This window comes from Sus scrofa, chromosome 13, assembly GCF_054392235.1.
Source record: "Sus scrofa isolate SSC_HxYL_T2T_F1_AM1 chromosome 13, Sscrofa_HxYL_maternal_Yorkshire_Landrace_v2.0, whole genome shotgun sequence".
Lineage (NCBI taxonomy): Eukaryota > Metazoa > Chordata > Mammalia > Artiodactyla > Suidae > Sus > Sus scrofa.
Window position 1 is genome coordinate 119,376,791 of NC_139395.1, and position 25,919 is coordinate 119,402,709.

Here is a 25,919-nt window from a genome sequence, read left to right on the forward strand (position 1 = left end):
GGGTGACCCATCCATGCACTAACTTCTAATATCATCTATAGTGCACATTCTCCATCCTTTATATCTCTTCCCAGCTTCAAATTTTATATACAAGTGTTCGATCTTTATATTTATATCTCAAAACACAATTATCTTCTCATCTTTCTGTTGTACTTCCATATTCCTCCTCCAGTCTTTCTTATAGTAACACATCGCACCACTTCCAATCTGTTGATTAAATTAACCTATGATTCATCATTATTTGTCCTTTTCTCAAATCTCACATCTTACCCACCAACAAATTCTGTTGTTTCTTTCCAAAATACATCTATTTGCATTGGCACTAGCCTGATCCAAGAAATCTTTGCTTATCTGGGCTAATGCAATAGTCTATGGTTTGTTTCTATTTTTGCTTCCTAATTAGCCATTCTCCACACAGCAGCCAGTGTGATGTTTTAAAATTCATGTATATTTCTGCTCACAATCGTCCAATATCTTCTCATGCACTTAGAATAAAATCCAAGCCTCATATAAGTCTCTACATGATATAGTCACTATATCTCTCTTTAGTGTTATTGCTTATTTCCCTCCCCTCCTCACTAAATTTGCTGTAACTATATTGGAATGCTTTAAGTCCCTGGAAAACACCAAATTTATTTCCACCTTGAAACTTGAATCTACTTTTCTTCTGCTTGGAAAACTCTCTGCCCTCTGATCTTCATATGTCTAGCTTTCTCCTTTCACTCAAGACTCAGCCCAAGTTGTCTTCTCAAAGAAAACTTTCCTGAAAATTAATCTAAAAAGTTACCTCAGTTTTCTCTATTTTATCTACTATTTTCTTTTGTGCATTGCATTCATAATTACCTGACTTTATATTGTTTGCATATTATTTTTCTTTCATTTAAAATATAAGCTCTAGGAGTTCCCATCATGGCACACTGGAAACAAGTCCAACTAGGAACCATCAGGGTGCGGGTTCAATCCCTGGCCTCACTTAGTGGGTTAAGGATCCAGCATTGCTGTGAGCTGTGGTGTAGGTCACAAGACACAGCTTGGATCTGATGTTGCTGTGGCTGTGGGGTAGGCCGGCAGGTGTAGCTCTGATTAGACTCCTAGCCTGGGAATCTCCATATGCCATGGGTATGGCCCTAAAAAGACAAAAGGCAAAAGATAATCATAATAATATAAATAAATAAAAAAATATGAACTCTATTTTGAACAGTGACTTTTTCTGATCTTTCATCACTCTATCTCCAACCTCTAGAAGAATAATTGGAACATCCTAGGTGTTTATCCTGGGAGAATGGGGACACATAAGATAGGGAGAGATAGAGAGAAACAGAAATAGTTTATGTACACTATGTACGGAGTGAATGATATTTGATCCACAGTTCCCCTAAACCAGTTTGGGTAAATGCTAATCTACAACAGTCCTGGACACAGAAAGATTTGAGGGGGTGGGGGAAGAATTTGGAAGATTCTATTATAAATTTTTTTTTAGTCTATTATTCTATAAAGTTTTTCAGTAAAGAGTCTTATATATCATATTTAATCAATTGGATCCTAAAGTTAGTTTGCCATGGAAAGTTATTTTCCCACTTTTAACATATTAACCTTTGGAAATTCTGGAATAAGTCAACACAATATTCCACTTGGAAAAGAATTAAGGTAACAAGGATAACATCTTTCTTCTTCTTCTTCTTCTTTTTTTTCTTTTTTTTTTTTTTTTTTTTGTGGTCTTTTTAGGGCCACACTTGCGGCATATGGAGGTTCCCAGGCTAGAAGTCAAATCAGAGCTGTAGCTGCTGGCCTACACCACAACCACACCGGACCCAAGCCATGTCTGAGGTGTATACCACAGCTCACAGCAACGCCAGATCCTTAACCCACTAAGCGAGGCCAGGGATCAAATCTGTGTCTTTAAGGATGCTAGTCAGATTCATTTCCACTGTGCCATGATGAGAAGTCCAACATCTTTTTTCAAAGTTGCTTAAAATAAAACCTCAATGACTAGGAAAGATATATTTATTTTTGAAAATGTAGAGAATTAGAATATGTTGAGATAAGAGACAAAATTATGCTAAAAAGAAAATTTAATATATAGCAGATAAGTTAATCATGAGTAAAAATCCACAAAACATAATAATAACAAAAATTAAAATGGATAAATGGACAAATAAAAAATATTAGTTTTCAAATAATTCTAGATTTAGAAGGAATAATATTGATAAATTTTGAATAAAAATAATGTAGTCAGATTAAAAAAAGTGTAATTATCAAACTTGTTCTTTAAAAGTCTCAAAAAAATGGGATAACATAAATATGAATACCATAGTTATTGTTAGGGAAAGAGAAAACTAAAATTTGAAAGTTAAATCAAGGGAGATATCAGGGAGACTAAATTAAGAGTAATAAATCTGTGAAATTTATATTTAACCACAATGTGGAGGGATAGTTTTTAAAAGCTGCTCTTTAAAAAAATCTGATTTTCAGGAGTTCCCATCGTGGCTCAGTGGCTGATGAATCTGACTAGCATCCATGAGGACTCAGGTTCGATCCCTGGCCTCGCTCAGTGGGTTAAGGATCTGGCATTGCTGTGAGCTATCGTATAGGTCACAGAGGTGGCTCGGATCTGGGGTTGCTGTGGGCTGTGGTGTAGGCCAGAGGCTACAGCTCTGATTCACACCCTAGCCTGGGAACCTCTATGTGCCATTGGTGCAGCACCCCCCCAAAAGACAAAAAATCTGATTTTCAGCTACCTAAAATTTTACTAACATGGCTGTAGTGCTTTTAACTTTCACCATATATTTGTACTTTGCTTTAAAACTTCTATGAAGATTAAGTATGTATATTAAAGAAAATCTTGTTATACATAGGGAATGTATTATAACATCCAGTGGACAAAATACTATTTATTTATAGAATTCCCAGGTCTCTATATACCTCTCCACAGAATCACTGTTATATTTTAGGGTTTTCTATGTATAGTATCATGTCATCTGCATACAGTGACAGTTTGATCTCTTCTCTTCCTATATGGATGCCTTTTATTTCTTTTGTTTGTCTAATTGCTGTGGCTAAGACTTCCAAAACGATGTTGAAGAGCAGTGGTGAGAGTGGGCATCCCTGTCTTGTTCGAGATTTGAGTGAGAAGGCTTTCAGTTTTTCCCCATTGAGGATTATATTTGCTGTGGGTTTATCATAAATGGCTTTGATTATATTCAGGAATGTTCCCTCTATACCCACTTTGGCGAGGGTCTTGATCATGAATGGATGTTGGACTTCGTCAAATGCTTTTTCTGCGTCTATTGAGATGATCATATGATTTTTGACTTTTTTTTTTTTGTTAATGTGGTGTATGATGCTGATTGATTTGCGTATGTTGAACCATCCTTGTGAACCTGGGATGAACCCAACCTGGTCATGGTGTATAATTTTTTTGGTATGTTGTTGGATTCGGTTGGCTAAGATTTTGTTGAGAATTTTTGCATCTATATTCATCAATGATATTGGCCGATAGTTTTCTTTTTTGGTGGTATCTCTGTCTGGTTTTGGAATGAGGGTGATGGTGGCCTCATAGAATGTCTTTGGGAGTATTCCTTCTTCTTCCACCTTTTGAAAGAGTTTAAGGAGGATGGGCACCAATTCCTCTTTATATGTTTGATAAAATTCACCTGTGAAGCCATCTGGTCCTGGACTTTTATTTGTAGGGAGTGATTTTATGACCTCTTCAATTTCATTTCTAGTGATCGGTTTGTTCAGTTGGTCTGTTTCTGCTTGATTCAGTTTTGGCAGGCTGTAAGATTCTAGAAAATTGTTATATTTTAAATCTCATTTCTGGAAGTACTGCAGGTATCAGATCAATTTAGAATGCCGAAGAGTACCTCTTGGAATGACACGGCAACAACCAAAATAGCATTTGGCCAAATTAAAAGTGTATGCCAAGGATGCCAAAAATCACAGTAACCTGGCAGGTATGTAGCTATTATTTAACTGTATGATCATCACTGGTTTCTCTGCTGAAAAACCGTTGGCTGTTTATGTAGTGAAATGGAACCCATGATTTAGGCAGAGTCTCTTTTGATGTCTGTTATTACCTGCTTGGGGATTGTACCCAATAACAAAGTAGGATTTCTCAAGCAAACTATTTGGACATAAGCTTTTAATAACTGTATTGTAACTCACTTAGAAACAGAAGTGGGAGAATAGCAATTCAGGGATTATTTTTGGCTATAGATTCTTAATAATCAGAATGTATGCATATTCTAAAATATATTATATATATATATATATATATATATATATAATGTATTAACAGATTAGCCTGATCTTAGTGTTTACTGAAGAATTTTTTCAATTGTAAATGTTTATTCTATAAGACAACTAATAAGATAAATATCGTTTTAAATAGTTTTCTTTATATATACATGGTTCCTGAACCTGTGCTTTCTCACCTCCCTGCTGTTCTTGTGGTTAATACTGCTATTTGTAAAGAAATTTTTTTTCCTAGTTCTTAAAATTCTAAATTTGCCAAAGTTGTACAAATGCCTGGAATTGCAGCATGTGTTCTTAAATTTAAGAGAGTTGGTAACATTTATAAAGAATCTCCTCTGGACCTATTTATTGTCCTCCCAATGGATAATGCTTAATGGACTATATTTTAAGTGGGAAAATCTACTGTTTTGATAGTGCTGGATTTTTCTATTTCATCATTCAAGGAAAAATTTTATGCCAATGATTTTACTTCAACACTATAAATATTATCCTGAAAAAAAATCATATAAGGATACTTTTATGTTTGTAAGGTTCAGATGTAATCAAACAGTTTTACTAATCATGTACAGAGTGGAAAGAATATTAAATTTGATCTGTGTTGTGTCCTGCCTCTTTTAGGTAGAGTGTGTTTGGTCAAGTACTTCTCTTCAGTTTAGTTCTTTGATTAATAATGTGAGTCTAATAACACCTAAAAGTGAAATAATGTTGTTGGTAAACAAGTGCAAGTAATTCTTACACCATCATTATTGTCATCTTTATCATCACCAGTTTACATCATGATTATCATCAAATTTAATGGAGTTCATGGAAGATTCTAGAACTCCCACATGCACAAACATACATACAGATCTAAATCCCCTATTTATGGGGTTAAAAGAAAGAGTTCAGAGTTAATACACCGCAAATACAATTTTGACTATTTTTTTTTTTATCTTTTTACACTTTTACATACCAAAATTTCTAAACAACTAACTTGGACAAATAAGAAAATATACAAAAATTATAGATTCTGGATGTGAAAATGCTTAATTCATGTAAAATAAATTATTGGGTACTTCCAGGCTATTTCATGCCCCAGCTAAAATCACAGCAAAGGTTTTGGACAATCACAAGTAAGTGAATGTTCTATACTGAATTTTAACTCCCCAAATTATGTTTTAGTAATGCAGTTATATTAGTTGTAGAGTCTGGCAAAGACATTTCATTTACTAAAGATACTATAACAAAAGAATGTTGATACTAAATAAATTATAATGTAATATAAAATTAATTTTGATAGTATACTTTATGCCATTTGTACTGGACAGTGACAATCTAAGGTAAAACTGATTATTAAATGTCAGAACTTCTCTAATTACGTACACAAATGCAATTGTTTTTGACAGATTCTGTGATCATCATTGTTAAGTGTAAACTTCCAAACCTAGGAAGCAAACAAAAGAGAACACATTTCTGGCAAATAAAACTGTGTGAATATTTTATCATTCTATATCAGCTTAATTTTTGCATTATATATATTCTGAGTTTTACTTTGGTTTTGTGTACTTTGTATATCTATAAGAAAAAAATATAACCAGCTAAAAGAGAAATAACTAAGCTTAAATAGTCTGTGAGTGGTCTCCTTGTTCATCTATGCATCCATCTATCCATCCATCCATCCATCCACCCACTGAGGAAACAAAGGTATCTGAGTATCTATTTTCACTTGGCACTTTAAATACAAAACGAAATGTCATATCTTGTTGTCTTGTAGTCCACACATTTTTAAGTGAGGAACACTTAAAAATAATTATTAAAATGTAGCATGAAGAGTGTTACTACACATTCACGCACACACATTCAGAACATATATAGTGTTGAACAAAGAAAAATGTGATTTCAACTTGGTGACATAGACAGGGGAGGCTTTAGAGAGGAAAAAGTCATTTGAACTAAGTTCTTAAAGCCTAACAAGGAGATTTATAAGTACTTAAGATGGAATTATTTACTGTAGGAAAAAAGATAAAATCATGTGCAAAGGCAAAGAGAAGGAGCATATAGCTTGAGATGAGTGACATGGGACAATCTATATGATGAAGAAAAAACCAGACACTGATTCATAGAATACTTTGTGATTTCATATACAATGTTGGAGTTTATAGTATGGCTAATATAATAGCCCTGATTCTAATATAGCATTTGAATAATAAAACCTGATTTCCATTTTTTTAAAATTCATATAAGGGCAGTAGTTCTAATGAATTTAAGGTGTGTAGAGTAGAGGCAGAGATAGGTTATCATATAGTTTTCAAGACATGTTAAAGACCTAAATTAAGCCAATGAAGTGAAGATAAATAGGAAAGTGTTGTGAGAGAAATGCCAAGATACAGTAATCTATTGCACATAAAGTTAAAACAGTAAGAGAGAAAGAAGCCTATCATCTGGTTTGGACACGAAAACTATGTAATTTTTTTTTTCCAAATCAGAAAACTTCTGAAAGTAAGAAAGGGCACTAAAATAATCAAACTTTTATAATGGTGATATTTATTTCTTAATGAATTTTTTGATTTCTTCTATTTGTGAATACAAAAAATACTTGTATTTGAAAGTTATTTTAATAAAATTATTTGTGCAAATAAACGTATATATCAAAGCAAAGCAAAATATTACATAAGTAATGCACATAAGTATAAAAATTACATGGATAGAAATATTTTCTTTGGTTCATATTCATGTATTTTAACCAGTTTCTAAAATACCTAGGAATAAATCTAACTGAAGAAGCAAAAGAGTTATACTCTGAAACCTATAAGACACTGATGAAAACAATTCAAGATGACTCAAACAGATGACAAGCTGTACCACACTTACGGATTGAAAGAGTTAATATGTTAAAGTGATCATACTCTCCAAGACAATCTACAGACACAATGAAATTTCTATCAAAATATCAAAGGCATGCAAGTAAAACAAATCTAAAATTTTTATGGAAACACAAAAGACTCCAAATAGGCTGAGTAATTTTGAGAAAGATGGACAAAACTGGAGGTATAATGCTCCCTGATTTCAAACTATATTATAAAACTACAGTGATTAAAACAGTGCGGTATTGGCACAAAAACAGACACATAGATCATTGGAATAGAATAGAGAGCCCAGAAATAAACCCATGCTTAAATAGGCAGTCAGTCTATGACAAAGGAGACAAAAAAATGCACTGGAGGAAAGACAACCTTTCTTAAATGGTGGTATGAAAACTAGACAGCTATAGGCAAAACAATGAAACAGGACTACTTTCTCACACCATAAACAAAAATAAAGTCAAAACAGATTAAAGACATAAATGGTTGACCTGAAACCATAAAACTCCTAGGAAGAAACATAGCCAGTACACTCTTTGGCACTGGTCTTAGCAATATTTTTTTTGGATCTGACTTTCCAGCCAAGGGCAACAAAAACAAAAATAAGCAAATGAGACTACATCAAACAAAACAAAAACAAAAACAAAAGTCTTTTGCACGGTAAAGGAAACTATTAACAAACAAAAAAATCAGCCACTGAATAAAAGATAGTTGCAAATATATATCCAATAAGAGGTTAATATGCAAAATGTACAAAGAACCAATACCACTCAACATAGAAAAAATAAATAAACATTCTGATTTAAATATCAGCAGAGGATCTAAATAGACATTTTTCCAAAGAAGACAAACCAGTGGGCACAGACACATGGGAAGATAACACTAATAATCAGGGAAATGAGATCAAAACCATAATGAGTTACCACCTCACACCTGTCAGAATAGCTATCATAAAAATATATATCAAAAAAAAAAATAGCAAGTATTGGTGAGGATGTGGAGAAAGGGAACCTTTGTTCACTGGTAGGAATGTAAATTGATGCAGTCACTATGGAAGACAACATGGATGTTCCTTAAAAAATTAAAGTAGAATTTCCATATGATCCAGCAGTTTTACTTCTGGGTATTTACCTGAAGAAAAACAAAAAGAAAACACTAATTCAAAAAGATATATGCACCCCAGTATTTAATGTAGCATTATTCACAATAGCCAAGATATGGAAGCAAACTAAGTGTCCATGAATAGATGAATGGATAAATAAGATATTGTATTATGGTAAGTGAAATAAACCAGACAGAGAAAGACAATGTATAATCTCACTTATATACTGAATCTAAAAAACAAGACAAAATGAAAATAGACTCATAGACACAAAAAAAAAGGTGGATTCCAATGGAGAAGGGATGTGGAGGTGAAATAGGTAGAGGATTAAGAGGCAAAAATCTCCTGTTCTAAAATTAGAAAGAAATGCATAATATACATCATAAAGAGTAGAAAAAAGGAAAAAATCAATTTCTTAGCCATATCTGTCTCTTAAACCATGTCACCAAAGATTATATTTTTTAATGTGTTCAGATAATTTTTTTAAAAAGTAAAATTGCAATGTTTTTCAGTGTTAAACATTTTATGGTTAATAAATTTGAAGTACCTGACTGCTTTTATTGTTAAAGTTCTGTAGGCCAGAAATATTTTAACTAAGAAAATTATTTTTTTTCTAAGGAACATATATAGTTCTGCTAAATAAATTGTAGTCTTCATTTCACTTTTTTATTGAAACACGTAAAAATTTTAGCCTAAGTGTTTTTACGAACAGTGCCTTTTTACCTTTTTCATAATAATTTACTTCAACAAATATTTTTTAAATAATAAAATTCTTCAAATAAAATGTCTCTATGATTATTTTTAGTGTCTTGTCAAACTTAGATGCTACAGAAAATAAAGGCCTTCTCAAGTTTATGTTAGTACAGATCATTAATTTTTTCAGTTTTTAAAAAAGGAGAATATTTAAGAATTATTCTTCAGAACACAAGTTATTCTGCAGTTCAATTGTAGATAATCAAAAACAAATTATGTATCCATTCATTTTAGCTCTCACCTAGTTTTCCGGTTTCTTTTATTTTGATATTTTGACTTGTTTCTGTGTGAAAGAAGTTTTATTCTTTTTTTTTTTTTTTTTGCTTTTTAGGGCCACACCTGCAACATATGGAAGTTCCCAGACTAGGGATTGAATCAAAGCTCAAAGCTGCAGCTGCTGGCCTACACCACAACTCAAGGCAATGCTGGATCTTTAACCCACTAAGCAAGGCCAGGGATTGAACCCTCATCCTCATGATATTAGTTGAGTTTGTTACTGCTAATCCACAAGGGGAACTCCAAAGTTTTATTCTTTCTATTTCCAAATTTTGATTTCAATTATCTGAAAGTGTCAAAGTTGACATTTTTTGCCATTTAAAAAGATTTTCAACAAAAGATATTGAAAAAAATTAATCAAAATCTAGAAAACACTTTTACAACTTAAAAATAGTTCAGTATCAGTGTAGGAGAGGTAGACTGCTTTAAAAGGTTGTTCTTTAAAGGCTTAAACATTTATATACATTTATTGATGATGGGCAACAAAGAAAGTATCAAAACCTCAATGTATAAAGTGTGTTCATATATTTACAGAAGCAATAGTATATTGCTTACTACATTAGATTATTTGGATATAATTATTACAGATTTTTGGATAAAATATTACAAATTGTTTGGATGTAGTCATTAATTTTATGTGTATACAACCAATTCCAAGTATATTTACCCTTCATGTATTTCTTTCTTAAAATTTTTTATTGAGATATATTTGATTTACAATGATGTATTAGCTTCAGGTTTATAGAAAAGTGAATCAGTTATACATATACATATATCCATTCTTTTTTCCCATATAGGTTATTAGAGAACATTGAGTAGACCTCCCTGTGCTATAGAGTAGGTCTTGTTAACCATCTGTTCTATATATAGTAGTGCATATGTATCAAACCCATCCTCCCAATTTATCCTTCTCCCATGGTTTCCCCTTTGATAACCCTGTTTGTTTTCAAAATCTGTGAGTTTGTTTCTGTCTATAAATAAGTTATTTGTATGATTTTTTTTTTAAAATTTAGAGTCCACATGTAAGTAATAATATATTTGTCTTCTCTGACTTACTTCATTCAGTATGATAATTGTACACACATCTTGCTGCAAATGGCATTATTTTATTCTTTTCTGTGGCTGAGTAATATTCCATTGCATATATGTACCGCATCACTTCATCTATTCCTCTCTCAGTGGACATTTAGGATGCTTCCATGTCTTGGATATTGTTTAATAGTGCTGCAGTGAACATTGGGGTGTATGTATTTTTTGAATTATGGTTTTCTCTGGAAATATGCCCAGAAGTGGGATTGCTGAATCATATGGTAGTTCTGTATTTAGTTTTTTAAAGAACCTCCATAATGTTCTCCATAGTGCTTGTACCAATATACATTCCCACCAACAGTGTAGGAGGGTCTGTTTTCTCCAGACCCTCTGTAGCATTTATTGTTTGTAGATTTCTTGATGATTGCCATTCTGGCTGGTCTAAGGTAGGACCTCATAGTTTTGATTTGCATTTCTCCAGTAATTAGTGATGTTGAGCATCTTTCATTGTGTTTTTTGGTCACTTGTCTGTCTTCTTTGGAGAAATGTCTGTTTAGATCTTCTGCCCATTTTTTAGTTGGTTTTTTTTTTATATTGAGCTGTATGATGTTTGTATATTTTAAGAGATTAATCCCTTCTCAATTGCTTCATTTGCAAAGATTTTCTCTCATTGCATGGATTCTCTTTTTATTTTTTCATGGTTCCTTTTGCTGTGCAGAAACTTCTAAGTTTAATTAGTTTCCATTTGTTTATTTTTGTTTTTATTTTCATTATTCTAAGATATGGATCAAAAAAGAAATTGCTATGACATGTCAGAGAACGTTCGGCCTAGGTTTTCCTTTAAAAGTTTTATAGTACTTGGCCTTATATTTATGTTTTTAATTCATTTTGGAGTTTATTTTTGTGTGTGGCATTAGAGACTGCTCTATTTTCATTATTTTACATGTAGCTGTCCAGTTTTCCCAGCACCACTTATTGAAGTGACCTTCCTTTCTATATTGTATATTCTTGCCTCCTTTTGTCATAAATTGCTTTATCTTCAGTGCATGGGTTTATCCTTGGATTTTTCTATCCTGTTTCATTGATCTATATTTCTGTTTTTGTGCCAGTACCATACTGTTTTGATGACTGTAGCTTTGTAGTGTAGTGTGAAGTCAGGGAGCCTTGTTCCTCCAGGTCCATTTTTCTTTCTCAGGATTGCCTTGGTTATTTGGGGTCTTTTGTGTTTCCATACAAATTTAAAAACTTTTTGTTTTTCTTCTGTGAAAAATGCCATAGGTAATTTGATAAGGATTGCATTGAATCTGTTTATTCCCTTGGGTAGTATAGTCATTCTGACAATATGGATTCTTCCAATCAAAGAGCATGACATATCTTTCAATCTGTTTGTGTTATCTTTGAAAATTACAAGAAACCAATGACGGAAATCAGAGGACAGATCTTTTGCCTTTTTAGGTAGGTTTATTTTTAGGTATTTCATTCTTTTTGATGCAATGGTAAATGGGATTTTTTCCATTAATTTTTCTTTCTGATGTTCTTAGTATTCATTTTGTATCCTGAAACTCTGCCAAATTTGTTGATGATATCTAGTAGCTTTCTAGTAGCACCATTAGGATTTTCTATGTATAGTATCATGTCATCTGCAAACAGTGACAGTCTTATTTCTTTTCCAATTTGGATTCTTTCCTTATATTTATTAATTCAAAAAGACTTTTATCTTTACTCTGACTTTCGTGATCTAAAATATGTTTATTTGTATCTCTCTAAAAGCATGTAATTGTAATCTTCAAGATGGAAATTTTAATTTATAATCACAATCACAATAATCTCAGGTGTTTCACCATAGCATAATTAAATTCCAAAAGCTTTACTTAAGAGTCCATGGATTAGATAAAAAACATAACTATTATTGGGATTAATCTGACTCTCTATTTGAAGCAAATGTTGAGAGTAAGTTAAACGACTCATAACTTACCATTTGCAAAGTTCTTTGGAAACAGAACCAACCCATGAACAGCGTTGCTACGCTTTTTGCGTATACAAAAGAAAACTTGAGATTAAGAAATGAGTGAGTGAAAATAATGTAGAATAGTCATCTAATCTAAATGAAAAGATTTTCATAGAGAGCAAGTAAGTTCCCTTTTTATAACTATATTAATTAAATCAAGATACACTTGCACATAGATCTTTGCTTTCTAATTTTTAAATTATTTTTAAATTTAAGTTGGTTTATAATATTATTTAGTTTCAGATGTACAGAATAATGATTCAAATTTATTTTTTTATTTTCTTTTTAAAACTTTGAATGAACTGCTATTGCTTCTTTTGCAGATTTATGACTTTATTTTCATGTGATCTGTAATGTCACTTAGACCTCACATATGGTAGATGATAAATGCCAACAAATCATAGCAACCTTTACTAGTAGATTTTGTCATTAAACACCAACTTTTTGGATTTTAAATATCTTGGTTCTTTGCCACGAAAAAAGTTCATTGCAAAGGTATGAAGATCTCTTATAACCTATAACTCTCTGGATGGACCCCTCAAGCTTTATTTCCTGTATATATATCTTGTACACTTAGCCTAGACTTTCCCACACTTCATATAACTCCGACTAAGTGGAAGTTTCACAGTTTTGTGAAACTCACAGGCCATGGGACAGTCCAGAGACAACTGGCTGCAACACCAAGTTGTGCAAGGAGAATAGCGTCAAATAACTTCCTATACCACCACTTGAAACTAAAAGGAGATACCTGTCTGTGTTATGACTGACAACACTTTATTTTATCATGAATGCAATATCATGTGAATTTCCTTGTCTCTGGAAAGGATCAGGAAAAGATACAAGTGTTACAACTAGTCTTTCTTTTACCCAAGATTATTTCCATGCTAAAGGGAATGTTCTATTTACTTAATTGGTTGTCACACACTACTAGTTGATATGATGGCCAAAGAGGAAGCAAAAAAATAGAGGTTTATTTTACCACACCAAATTATTTTAAGGCAATTATTAATAAAAGAATTCTTAAAGGAGTTTCCTGGTAGCCTAGCAGTTTAAGGATCCAGCATTGTCATGGCTGTGGGACAGGTTCAATCCCTGGCCTTGGAATTCCATAGGGAGTATTTTATATATATATATATATATATATATATATATATGAGATCTTGAAAACTTGGGACAAGTGCTACATTGACTAGGATCTAGGAACAAGAAACTAGTGCTGTCTTAACCTGATAGGTAAAGTCACTCTGCATACACATGATCAATGTAGGTCCATTAACTGATCTGGGAAGAAGAATGTAATTTTGAGTTTTGATGATGATATCAACTTGAGCATGATCAGTTGTTGATAGCTGTGGTGCATCTGGTGACAATGCCCAGAAGATATTTGGAAATACTACTTTGGAGTACGTGAGAGTGGTGAAAGCTAGAAATACAAATTTGGAAGTTTTTAGCATATGATTAGTAGCTGAAAGCATACAAGATGAAAGATTAGGTAAGAGACTTTCAGCACTAATATCCATAGACTATTTTATTGGCAGTTTCTGGGAATAGGACCAATGGCCTTTGTTTAGACATTAACAACAAAGGAGAGACTATAATGTTATTACTTTGTACTCTAAATGATTTGTATATTAGTTTCCTGTAGCTGCTGTAACACTTTATCACAAACTTGGTGTTTTAAAACTACAGAAACTTATTCTCTCACAGTTCATGATCCCAGAAGTCCACAATAACTATCACTGGGCCTAAATCAGGGTGTTATCATGGCCACATTCCCTCTGAAGGCTCTAGAAGACAATTTACTCCTTGCTTCTTCCAGGGGCTCTTCTGGGGATGCTAATATTACATAGCCATATCACTCCAGTCTCTGCTTCTCTAATCACATTATTTACTTCTCTTCTTCCTCTGTCATAAACTCTTCCTGTGCTTCCCTCTAATAATGATACATTATTAACAATACATTATAGTAATGATACATTATAAAGCCTACTCTGAAAATCCAAGAAAATCTCCCCATCTCAATATCTTTAATATAATTATATCTAAAAAGTCCTCTGTTTTCATATAAAGTAATATTCAAAGATTCCAAGGATTAGGATGTGGACATCTTTTTTTTTTTTCTTTTTTGGCATGGGAGGTCAGTGGCAGTGGTGTTAGTATCAGCCTACTACAACTTGTATTTACCTAACCAACAGAAGTGTGTAGATTTTTTATCATCTCTAACATCACTCCAGAATTTAGAAGACTTGGTAAAAAAAAAAAAAGTGAAATATTGCATCATTTTTTATTGATTACAAGTTGAAATGACATTTTGGATATATTGTATTAAACAAAATATGTATTTAAAATAATTTTACTTAAAAATTTAGCACTGGTTTAGAACATGCGTAGATGTAAATCCCTTAATTTTATAGAGAAATTGCTATTTTCTTAGAAATAAATAATTACAATTCCTGGAAGCTGCATGCCAAATTAAGTGCTCGATTTTATTCAATTTAGATGTACTCTGCTCTATTGTAATTCATACTTATTCACACTTTGCTTTTCTTCATTTCACAGCAACAAACCAACAGATCAAAATCATTGACCACATATTCTCTTCCAACCTCTTTAACTCCTAATTCTGGGAGCCTGAGAACTAAAGCAAACCACAAAGGTCTGTAGGCTCTCACTCTCAGCCCTGATGAAGCATCTCACATGGTGAGTTCCAGACTGACTGGCAGTCTCTTAGAACTGAAAGGAAATAAGAGAATTTTGAGGAGCTGGACATTTTTTTTCAAAAGAGGTAATATTTGAAACAGTGAAGGGTGATGAGGAAACAAGGGAAAATGTTTATGATGGGTACAGAGCCAAGGGATCCAGTGTTTATGATGGGTACATACCAAAGCGAAACTTGTGAGTCTTCCAGGAAAGGAGGTTTGAGATTTGAAGAGACTTGTTTGTAGCCCTGGGGAAGAGTTGGAGAGAAGTGGTCAGAGGAGAAAACCTAGAAGTTTCTGACTAGTAAGGTTCTGTCTAGCAGGGAAGGAAGAACACTACTATTTACCAATACTATGTTCTATGCCAGGTACCTGCATATGTGTTATTTTAAATATATTTATAATATTAATTTTTGAATGCAAAAAAAAATGAGGTACAGAGGGATGAAATTATTTTACCAAGGTCACACAGCTATTAAATATTAAGGACAAGTTTAGGATCCATCAGTTATTGGGTAAATATTCTTTTGAAGTATTAAAGCTAGATTAAGTGGTGAATCTGCATGGATAGAAAGCATGGTAAATGACTTGAGAAAATTTGGGTTATTTCAATGATAGGAGACTGTGTGACTAGAGTTGTAGAGAGAGGAGGCAGACCAGGAAAGTATTTGTACTTGGAACTATTTGTGGCAGCTGTGGAAACACATCACATCCAAAGGGCTCAGAAGAAGTGGGATACTGGTTGACCTTTCAACTAGTCAAGCTTTTGAACTTTACCAGTTCCCTAGCATCTCATTATATTTCTAGTAAGCATAGACCTTTGTATTTTTTAAATAAATGCCTGTTAAGAAGTATAAGCATAGTTAAACTTCAACTCCCACACATCTGAACGAAACACAGTGAAAAGGCAAGTTAAAATTTTAGTTCACTATAAGAATGAAGATATTAAAAGGACTATGTTAGCTCATAATTAGATGAATTAAAGGTACCATGATATCACCTCAGCCTCCAGAATTCCCAATTATGTACTTCTCAATTTATGCTGTTGTCTTTAGAAATCATTTCATTTTTATTTAACACAGAACCTTCAAGGGCTCAACACCCTTTTCTTCAAATACTAGCATTACCCTTGCTTCAGTGGACTCTTTTATCCTTGGGCTCTGAGATAAATTGTTTTATTGATGCCCTTCCTTGGCATGCTATTGGTCTCTAATCACTTAAGCATTCAATATATAGGTAGATAACAGAGTAGCTGCTGGAGATGAGTGGAAAGAAGAAGAAAATCCTACATCCTAAAAGGCTTGACCCAGCATAAATTTACAAAGTCCAAATACAACTTTTATTCTTGCTGCACTTTGGTATCCTCCTTTCATTAACTTTTTGTGTTTCTCCATATTCTTATTTCTCATTATCCTTCTTTACGTCTAGCTTTGAATCTTGACTCTCATTCAGCCAACATCTAGGCAGTTGATCTGGGTGCTCTCATTTCACCTCATTTCAATCAATCACTGTCTCTACATACAGATTGTTTCATCCTTGCCCAAAGTCTGAGGAAAAGAAAACATTTTAAGTCAAATATCTTTAACTAAGCTCTAGCTCAAATCCCTTTTTGTTTTCTTAAAATGGTAATTGTCAGTATTTACTTTTCTTATTTATCTATACTTTCTCCTTGTCTTTGATTCTTTTTTATGTCCTGATCATATGAAGTTAACATTTATTTTTAAGTTTTGGCAAATCAATAGAAATAACATATCATTATCCTTTAAACTGGCCTTTCTTGAATTACAGGATAAAAATTTAAATAGCAGTCATTTCCTACCCAATGAATTTTTTTGAATATTTATACCCCTATATTTATTGATAACTTAGTATGGTTTGCAGTGTTTTTTAAACTTGTTAATGAATTAATATTAAGCATTTATTATCTTTATGACAAATATGTTTTTGTTTCTTACATCTTACTAATGTCTAAAAAATAGTAGACATTTCAAAGTTTTAATTTTGTGCTTCACATTTGTCACCACTTCCCTTGGTAATATCTTCAAAATTTTTTATATTTAGAATGTCATTTAATTTCTATATTTTGGATTAATATATGCGTATATATTTTTATATTTATGTTTTCATTTTATTATTTAAATGTTTTGAATTCATGTAGAATTATTTTACTCTTTCTTATAATATTACCAATTTATAATAGGCCCTGAAAACAGCAAATTATCTTTGCCTTGTCTAGCTTAATTCATACCCTATATCATTATTTTAGAAGGTATGATTTTCCAAATTTAAGTCAAATTTGACAACCTTGTGATTCAATCTATTAGGCAGTAAACATAGTAATGATGAGAATCATGTCATATTTGTATTCTTAGCACATAATATAATCCTTAATGAATTATTTAATACTATGTATATTGCATAATAGACTTTCAGTGAATGTTTGCTGAATGGAATTATAAAGGTGGATTATTACATTAGGTCAATGTCATGGTAATTACTTTACTAATGCTTTGTAGAGTCTTTTTGAAACTATACTTTTAACCAAGTCAACATATATACCATTCCTTCCATATTCTTTCTGATTACTATCCAGCTTCAGACTATGTTGGCATAGTCTTCTGCTTCTTTTTTTGTTTTTAATTTTTTTATTGTAGTTGATTTACAATGTTCTGTCAGTTTCTTCTGCACAGCAAAGTGACCCAATTAGACATATGTGTATATATATGTGCATGTGTGTATATATATATATTTATGTGTGTATATATATATATATTTATATATATATATATTTTTTTTTCTTCTCATAATATCTTCCATCATGTTCCATCACAAGTGATTGGATATAGTTTCCTATGCTGTGCAGCAGGACCTCATTGCTTACCTACTCCAAATGCAAAACTTTGCATCTACTAACCCCAAACTCCCAGTCGAAGGCTTTCCCTCCCCCTCCCCCTTGGCAACCACAAGTCTGTTTTCTATGTCCCTGAGTTTGTGTCTGTTCTGTAGGTAGGTTCATTTGTGCCATGTTTTAGATTCCATATATAGGTGATATCATATGGTATTTGTCTTTCTCTTTCTGACTTACTTCACTTAGTATGAGAGTCTCTACTTCTATCCATATTGCTGAAAATGGCATTGTTTTGTTCTTTTTATGGCTGAGTAGTATTCCTTTGTGTATATGTACCATATCTTCTTAATCCTTTCCTGTGTCAGTGGACATTTAGGTTTTTCCCATGTCTGGCTATGTGAATAGTGCTACAGTGAACATAGGGGTGCATGTATCTTTTTGAATGAAAGTTGTTTCTGGATAGATGGCCAAGAGAGGGATTGCTTGATCATATGGTAGTTCTATATTTAGTTTTCTGAGGAACTTCCATATTGTTTCCCATATTAGCTGTAACAATTTACACCCCACCAACAGTGTAAGAGAGTTCCCTTTTCTCCATACCATCCCAAGCACTTTTTATTTGTAGACATTTTAATAGCAGCCATTCTGACTGGTTTTATTTAGTACCTCATTTTAGTTTTGATTTGCATTTCACTAATAATTAGTGATATTGAGCATTTTTTCATATACCTGTTGGCCATCCGTATGTCATCCTTGGATAAATGTCTATTTAGGTCTTCTGCCCATTTTTTAATTGGGTTGTTTGTTTTTTTGCTCTTGTAGTTGTATGAGTTGTTTGTATATTTTGGAGATTAAGCCCTTGTTTGTTGCTTCATTTGCAGAGTTCCGTTTCATTGTTTGCTCCTCCAGGGGAATTCTCCAGTTATTTTAATTTAGAATGGTTCCCAAGCTTCTTTATTTGCTTATATGTTTCTAATTCTTTGAGTTTAGGGAAAACAACTACTGTAGTCTTCTGGAGCTATTTAAGAGCAGCCCTAGGTAGTTTGCAAGGGCTTACTCTTTTTATTTTTTGACATGAGGGCTGCTTTTGGTTTGGACACCTGCTGTCTCTTTGCTTGGTGTATACAGGCTGTTATCCCATTGATAGAGGGTGTGCTGGTGTTTGGCCTCTGTATGCTTCCTGGGAGATGGAGGCAATGGGCAGTCGTCAAGCCAGTACCTGGTTGCTGGCCCTTGACAGTGGCAAGGACTCATTGGGGGTGATGCAGGCTGCTCCAGGTTGCTGGGCCCTGGGAAGTGGCAGTGATCCTCAGGCATGTGTAGGCATCACCCAGAAACTTTTGCAGTGACAACAGTAGGGTGTGTGCATTCCCAGGTGAGTGAGAGCAACAATGGGTCGTGCTCAGTTGCAGTGCCTTCTTCTCTGGCATCTCCTGAGGTGAATGGGGCTACAGATGGTATCTGTTCCTGGACCTCTGGTGGTGGTTGGCCATGCCACCTGAAGTCTCAGATGGCTGCAGCAGTTTGCCCCTGTTGCCTGTATCCCCTGCAAGAGGTGTCCTAATGCCTGTTGTCTGTGTAAGTGGTGCCTCACTGCCTGAGAGCCAGCCCGAGTTTATGCAGAGAAAGATATTCCTCCTCCTCTCGCCCTCGCCAGCAGTGGCACCTTGCTTCTTCTGCAGACCCAGGCCTCCTCTTACGTTCCCTCAGCACACTCCCTAGTCCCTCAGGCTGTCTCCACACAGCCAACCCTAGTCCTCTCCCAGCAAGAGACTTTTGGAGCCTTAGTCTCAGCACCCAGCCCACACCCAAGCATCTTAGGCTGTGATGTCCAAAGGCAGTGGTACCAATGCTGATGGTCTGTGTGGCTCTCTGCTTTGCCCTCAGCCTGACTGCTGCACTTTTCTCTGAGGCTTTGAGGTTCTCTCTCCATCTTGGCTCCTCTCCTGTCAATTAGGTACCTCCCAGGGTACGGATTTCTTTCCTCTTTGACAGATCCCTCTCACAAGTGGTGGTCCCTTCCTGATTCTTTTCCCCCCCCCTCTTCTCTCTCTCTTCTTCTTTTTTTTTCTTTTGTTCTATCTAGTTATGTACAGAGTTTCCTGCCCTTTTCGGAGGTCTAAGGTCTAATGCTAGCATTCAGTATATGTTCTGTGCAAATCATTCTACATGTAGGTTTTTTTGATGTATTTGTGGGAGAAGGTGAGTGCCACATCTTACTTCTCCACCATCTTGATCCTCCTCCATCCTCTCTGTGTATCATTCTAGAATTTATCTGCCTGATTTCAAAGAACACATATTTGCCCTGTGATCCTGCTTCTGAATGACACATTATCTTCAGTCCATGGGACTCCCTATCTATATGAACTTTTTTATGGGACTGACTTGTCCATTAATAAATATGGCATCCTTCACTTTCCCAAAAGTTCCTAAACTTTGGACTTTCTTATATTACCTACAATAAGAATACAAAATATAGTTGCTTGGTTAGTTTTTTTTTTTTTTTGACCATGTATTTTATTTTACAAGAATCATTTTAAATAGTACTAGCTCTAGCAAAGATGAGAAGGATTCAAAGAATCTTGATTGTAAATTATTAAGAAAATTGTATTTGCTAAGGAATGGAACTCCATAGTCAATACATTGTTTTTAAAAAATAAAGGAAATAAAAGAATGGCAATGGAAAAAAAGCAAGCTGATTTTCCTAGTATTTTTTTTAATATTAGAAAACAGCTTCCTATATAGTTAGATGATCAAACTTTCTTAGAGGATGTAGATTGAGTTTATAATTTAAAACTTCTTGAAGCAGATATAGAGAATAAAGAGTGACAAATAGAAATGAATGCCAAGTAACTGAACAAGAAAATAGTATAAAGATCATGATAGAATAAAATTAAGCATCTATGTTTTTTGCCTTCGATAATTTTTTTAAGAAATGAACTTGAAGAAGAAACAGGTGTACATGTTGTTTTAAGACTAATGAGAAGAAAAATAATGAGTCAAAGACTAAAATCTATGTGGTTATGTCATAAAACAAGATTTATAGGAAGAACTGGGCAAGGGAGACTTCAGTTTTGCCTAAGGCTACCTCTATTCATCTTCATCCATGCACCAGGCAATTAAAAGTAATGTAGAAATATCCCCTATATGTATAACTCTGTAATTTCACATTTTTATATGAACTATTTCATAGCTTTTGTAGGAACTCTACGTAATTTTTATGTTTAATAAGAATAAAGTTATAGACTTAGAATGTCTCTCTATGGTTCATTATTATAATGAACCCAAATACAATTACCAGTATTAGTAATATCAAAATTATTGGTTATGTTAAGAATATTTGTATATCTGATCACTGCGGCTTTACAGACTTAGCCTTTCATCCATGGATTTAATAGTTGTATTTACAAGGTATATTACATATTTATTTGCATTAGTAAGTGATATATTAATACCAATTTACATTTTTATTGATGACCTATTCAGGGTCTCGACAACAGCAGTTTAAAATGATGGAGGTAATGTAGTTCATTGGATTAATTCTAAATATCAAAAGTCATATCCTCTATCTTGATCTCATGAATAAATCCATAACCCCATGAACTTTTGTCAGCTTTATTTATGGTAAATACAGGAACTAATAAGCAATGTGAAATGGGTATTTTTGTGAAGAATATTAAATTAAGACTGAGACAGCTGTGGAGTTCCCTGGTGGCCTAGGAATTAAGGATTTGGTGTTGAAAAGATGGAGATGATTGTCTCTTCAGGTTGGCCTAAGTGGCAAAACTTGATAATTCCAAACTGTAGAGTGGTAGATTATTGACCTATAATTCTGATTTTCTTAATTCTTTAGAGATTCTGAGTGAAGGAGAAAATATTGAAGAGTAAAGAATGTTTTAAAGGTGAGGCAGGTTTATGAGGATGATAAGGTTTCAGCAGAGGAGAGGGGCAGGAGATTTTTATCGGGAAACCAAATTTACAAATTACTTCAAAGGAAATGCATAAAAAGAAATTATGTAATGAAAAGATAGTTTTGTTGGTTTATTTTTGTTATACTAATTTTGACATGCTAGCTGGAAGTATCCTGTGTTCCCATTAACCTCTGCTCTTTTGTTGCTGTTTGCAATTCCTCCAGATGGCCTTATGGCTAAAGATTGCTTCTATCATCTGAGATTGGGGAAAAGAACCTATTATAGTCCTTTGGGGATATTGTTCATTTTGAAAAAGAAACCCTAAGAAAACATCACTTTATTTTTCTCCCAATTTTTTTCGTGGTAAAATACATACCACATAAAATTTACCATGTTTATCATTTTTAAGTGTACGTTTCAGTGGTATAAAACACAATCACAATGCTGTGCAGCCATCACCACTATACAATAAATCTGTGTAACTGTTTTACTCTTGAAAACCTGAAACTCTATACTCACTGGACAGTAACTCCTCATTCCTCCTTTCCTCAGCCCCTGATAACTACCATTCTACTTTCTAAGAGTCTGCCTACTTTAGGTGTCTTATATAAGTGGAATCATGCAGTATTTATTTTTTGAGACTGGCATATTTCACATGGCATAATGTTCTGAAGATTCTTTCATACCGTAGCATATTTCAGAATTCCCTTTCTTTTTTAAAGCTAGCATTCCATCGCATGTATGTACCACATTTTGCTCATCTATTCATTCATTGGTGGATAGTTGGGTTGCTCCCATATTTTAGCTATTGTGAGTAATGTGGCTATGAACATGGATGTACAAATATCTCTTTGAGACTCTGCTTTTAATTCTTTGGGGTGACCCAGAAGTGGAATTGCTGGAATTGCTGGTAATTCTATTTTTTAATTTTTTTTTAGAAATTTTCATACTGTTTTCCAAAGTGGCTTTACTGTTTTACTTTTCTGTCGGTAATGCATGGGGGTTCCATCTTCACATTATTACCAACAGTTATTTTCTGTTTTTTTTTTTTTAATAGTAGTCATCTTAATGGGCATGAGGTGATAAATTCATTGTATTTTTTTATGTCATTAACAGTGATTTTGAGTATCTCTTCATGTGCTAATTGGCTTTTGGATATCATCTTTAGAGAAATGTATTTTTTAGTCCTTTGTCTACTTTTTAATTGGATTATTTAGTTTTTTTGTTGTGAGATTTGAGTGTTCCCTATATATCCTGTATGTTATCTTCTTATCAGATATATGATTTGCAAGTATTTTCCCTCATTCTGTGGGCTACTTTTTTACTGTTAGTGTCTTTTATTGCAAAATTTAAAAGATTTTCATGAAGTCTAATTTGTTTATTTTTTCATCTGTTGCCTGTGCCCTTGATGTCATAAGATCATTGACAATCCCATGGCATAAAGTTTTGACCTATGTTTTCTTTCAAGAGTTCTATAGTTTTTAATTTTATATTTATGTCCTTGATTCATCTTGAATTAATTTTTGTATATGGTGTTAGATAATTGTCTAACTTCATTTTTTTCTTTTCTTTCTTTTTTTATCTTTGCATATGGATATCCAGTTTTTCCAGCACAATTTGTTGAAAAGACTGTTCTTTTCATACTGAATTATCTTGGCATCTTGTCAAAAATCATTTTGCCATATAGATAAGAGTTTTTTCTGGGATTCTTTATTTAGTTTCATTGGTGTTCATGTCTACCTTTATGCCAGTACCATACCGTCATAGTTATTATTATAACTTTGTTGTAATTTTTATGTCAGGAAGTGTGAGTCCTCCAAGTTTTTTCTGATTTTCCAAGATTGTTTTGACTCTTTAGAGTCCCTTGAGAGTCTATATGAATCTTAGGATTGGCTTTTCTTTTTCTTAAGAATGTCATCGGGATTTTGACAGGTATTGCATGAATCTTAGAGCACTTTGGGTCATATTGACATCTCAAGAATATTGAGTCTTCCAGTCCATTAAGATGGAATATGTTGCCGATTGTTTTAATCTTTTTTACTTTTTTTTTTTGTTTTTTGTCTTTTTGGGGTTGCACCCATGGCATATGGAGGTTCCCACGCTAGTGGCCAAATTGGAGCTATACCTGCTGGAACAGAAACACAGGATCCGAGCCATGTCTGTGACCTACACCATAGCTCACAGCAATGCTGGATGCTTAACCCACAGAGCAAGGCCAGGGATTGAATTTATGTCCTCATGGATGCTCGTCAGATTTGTTTCCACTGAGCCACGGCAGGACCTCCTTATTTTTTATTATAATTTTGATCCTCTTATAGATTGTTCTCATAATTCTTTTTAGATTATTCATTATTTGTGTATAAAGATGTTTCTGATTTTTATGTGTTGACCTTATATCCTGCTACTTTGCTGAACTTATTAGTCTTAATAGTTTTTAATGGAATATTTCAGATTTTCTATGTATAAAATTTTATCAAAGATCATCTGTGAACAAAGATCATTTTACTTCTTCCTTTCCAGTTTGCATGTCTTTTATTTACTTTTAAAAAAAAATTTTCCTAATTTGTCTATCTAGAAGTTCCAGTATTCATGTTGAATAGAAATGGCAAAAGTAGGCATTAGACATCATTGCCTTGTTACTAATCTTTGAAGAAAAGCTTTCAGTTTTTCACAATTGACTATGATATTAGCTGTGGTTTTTCCTATATGGCTTCTATTATACTGAGACTGTTCCCTCCTATTCCTGGTTTTTGGGGTATTTTTATCAGGAAAGGGTGTTGAACTTTGTCAAAAGTTTTTATTGCATCTACTGAGAATATCCTGGGTTATTTTTCCTTCATTTGGTATATTATATTGATTTTCAAATGTTGAACCATCCTATCCATGTCCTTGAATAAATCCCACTTGATGGGGCTTAATATTTAATATGATACTGCTGAATGTAGGTTGCTAGTATTTTGTTGAGGACTTTTGCATCCTCGTTCATAAGGGATATTAGTCTTTTCTTTTCTTTCAGTGTCTTTAACAGGCTTTGGCATCAGGGTAATTCTGCCTCACAGAATGAGTTACAAAGTATTCCCTTTTCAATTGTTTGGAAAAATTTGAGAACTAACAAAAGTTTTTAAGATGTTTGGAGGAATTTGCCAGCAAAGTCATTAAATCCTGAGTTTATGGGGGTTTTTGATTTTGTTTCTTTGTTTTGTTTTTGGTCAGGAGATTTTTGATTACTGATTCAACCTCTTTGCTAGTTATAGGCCCATTTGGCTTTTCTTTTGATTTGTGATTTAAATCTAAGTGGGTTTTATGTTTCTAAGAATTTCTGTTTCATCTAAGGTATCCACTTTGTTAGCATACAATTGTTCATAGTACTCTCTTATAATCCTTTTTATTTCTATAGAATTGGTAGTACTGTCCCTAATTGCATTTCTGATTTTAGTAATTTGGTCTTCTCTCTCTCTCTTTCTCTTTTTTTAATTCACCCACTAAAGGTTTACCAATTTTACTGACTTTTTTCAAAAAACAAATTTTTGGTTTCATTAATTTTCTCTATTTTTTTTCTTATCCTCTGTATTGTTTATCTCTGCTTTCTGCTAGCTTATGCTTAGTTCTTCTTTTTCTAGTTCTTTAAGCATAAAGTTTTTAGATCTTGATTTTCTTATATATTATATTTTTTATTTCAGCTTTATTGAAGTAAAACTGACATGTAAAATTTTAATATGTTTAAAATGTATGTTTTGGGGATTTGATATACACACTGTGAAAGAATTTCCTCTACCTTGTTAATTAAAAGATCACCATCTCACACTTACTTATTTTTGTGTATGAGAGCATTTAAGTTCCATACTTTCACTAAATATCAATTATATAATACAGTGTTATCATTCATAGTTACCATATTTTACATTAACTCTTCAGACCTTATTCAGTTATTCATCTTACACTTGGCACTTTGTACCCTTTATCAATCTCTTACTGTTTATTTCACCCCTTTCTTATTTTTTTAATGTGTTTATAACTATACAATTTCTCCTTAGCATTGCTTTCACTGTGTCTCATAAATTTGGCCAAAGCACGTTGTATTTTTGCTTTCATTTGTCCCTAAGTACTTTCTAATTTCTCTTGTGATTTCTTTATGGATCAATTGGTAATTTAAAAGTAGACTGGGTTATTTTTAAATTTTTACAAATTCGTGAATTTTC

At 33.2% G+C, this 25,919-nt stretch overlaps 1 long non-coding RNA gene across 18 annotated transcripts in view; it reads left to right on the plus strand.

Moving 5' to 3' along the window:
- The window catches only part of LOC102166202 (uncharacterized), a 418,378-nt gene that overhangs the window by 146,265 nt on the left and 246,194 nt on the right, over window positions 1-25,919 (plus strand). For 12 of the 18 annotated variants that reach the window (XR_014822613.1, XR_014822614.1, XR_014822622.1 and 9 more), the window contains exon 2: window positions 14,822-14,962. The exons of the other annotated variants lie outside the window; for them this stretch is intronic. This is a non-coding gene — a long non-coding RNA (uncharacterized LOC102166202). The remainder of the gene's footprint in view (window positions 1-14,821; window positions 14,963-25,919) is intronic. 18 annotated transcript variants of the gene reach the window in all.